Here is a 1,797-nt window from a genome sequence, read left to right as displayed (position 1 = left end):
TTTCGTGGCTATATGGATGGACAAACGGGCGAAACAATGCGAATGGGGTATTTTCAGGACAAATCGCTGTGTTATTTCACACGGTTTCAGAGGTGGGCATGGGGTCTGAACGTGTTGTGGGCGATAAATAAACCAAGGCGTGCCAGGGAGGTTGGGGATCATCCCAGTGTGGTTCGTTTAATTTGTTGTGGCTGTTTGGGTGGACAAACAGGCGAAACGGCGCGAACGGGGCATTTTCAAGCCAAATTGGTGCGCTATAGCCCACGGTTTCGGGGGTGGGCCTGGGGTTCGGGCGTGCTGTGGGCCAAAATATGATTGGGGTGTGCCTGGGAGGTTGTGGATCATCCTCGTATGGTCCGTTTAATTTTTCATCGTAATTTGGGAGGCCAAATAGGTGAAACAACGCAAATGGGGCATTTTTCGGTCAAATTATTGTGCTATAGCCCACGGTTTTGGAGGTGGGCTCGGGGTTCGAGTGTGCCATGGGCTGAAAATCGACCAGGGCATGCCATGGAGGTTTGGATCATTCCATTGTGGTCCATTTAATTTTTCGTGGCCATTTGGGTGGACAAATAAGCGAAACAACGCGTGCGGGGCATTTTCGAACAAAATCGACTTGCTATAGCCCACGGTTTTAGCAGAGGGCCTAAAGTCCGGGCATGCTGTGGGCTAAAAATAAACCAGAGCATGACAGGAAGGTTAGGGATCGTTCCAATGTGATTCTTTTAATTTTTCGTGGCCATTTGGGTGGATAAATAGGCTAAATGGAGTGAACGGGCCATTTTCGTACCAAATCGGTGTGCTATAGCCTACGTTTTTGGGGGTAGGCCTAGGGTTCTAGCGTGAGTATTCTATGGACCAAAAATTGACCTGAGCATGCTAGAGAGGTTAGGGATCGTTCCAGTGTGGTTCGTTTAATTTTTGTTGACATTTGGGTGGACAAATGGGCAAAACAGCGCGAATGGGGCATTTTAGGGCCAAATCGGTGTGCTATAGACCATGATTTTAGGGGTGGGCCCTGGGTCCAGGCGTGCTGTTGATCAAAAATTAATCAGGGCATGCCAGGGAGGTTGGGGATCATCCCTGTATAGGTCATTTAATTTTCATGGCCATTTGGGTGGACAAACGGGCGATCGGCGCGAATGGAGCATTTTCAGGCTATATTGGTGTGCTATAGCCCACGATTTTAGGGGTGGACCTAGGTTCCAGGTGTGCTGTGGGATAAAAGTCAAATGGAGCGTGCCACAAAAATAGGGGTCCGGGCGTGCTATAGGCCGAAAATTGATCGAGGCATGCCAGGGACGTTTGGGATCATCCTAGTGTTGTCCATTTAATTTTTCATGGCTATTTGGCTAGAAAAACATGAAAAACTGTGCCAACGAGGCATTTTTTGGCTAAATCAGTGTGCTATAGCCCACGGTTTTAGGGGTTGGCCCGAGGTCGGGGCGTGCTGTGGGCCGAAAATCGATCGGGGCATGTCAGGGAGGTTGTTGATTATCCCAGTGTAGTCCGTTAAATTTTTTGTGGCCATTTTTGTGGACAAACGGGTGAAACAGCGCAAACGGGGCATTTTGAGCCAAATCGATATGCTATAGCCCATGATTTTGGGGTGGGACCTGGGTTTGGGCGTTCTGGGGGCCGAAAATCGATCGGGGCATGCCAGGGAGGTTGGGAATCATCTCAGTATGGGTTGTTTAATTTTTTTTGGGCATTTGGGTGAACAAACGGATGAAACGATGCGAACTGGGCATTTTTAGGCTAAATAGGTGTACTATAGTCCACAGTTTTAGGGTTTGG

This window comes from Capsicum annuum, chromosome 7, assembly GCF_002878395.1.
Source record: "Capsicum annuum cultivar UCD-10X-F1 chromosome 7, UCD10Xv1.1, whole genome shotgun sequence".
Classification (NCBI taxonomy): Eukaryota; Viridiplantae; Streptophyta; class Magnoliopsida; order Solanales; family Solanaceae; genus Capsicum; species Capsicum annuum.
This window is presented reverse-complemented; position numbering follows the sequence as displayed.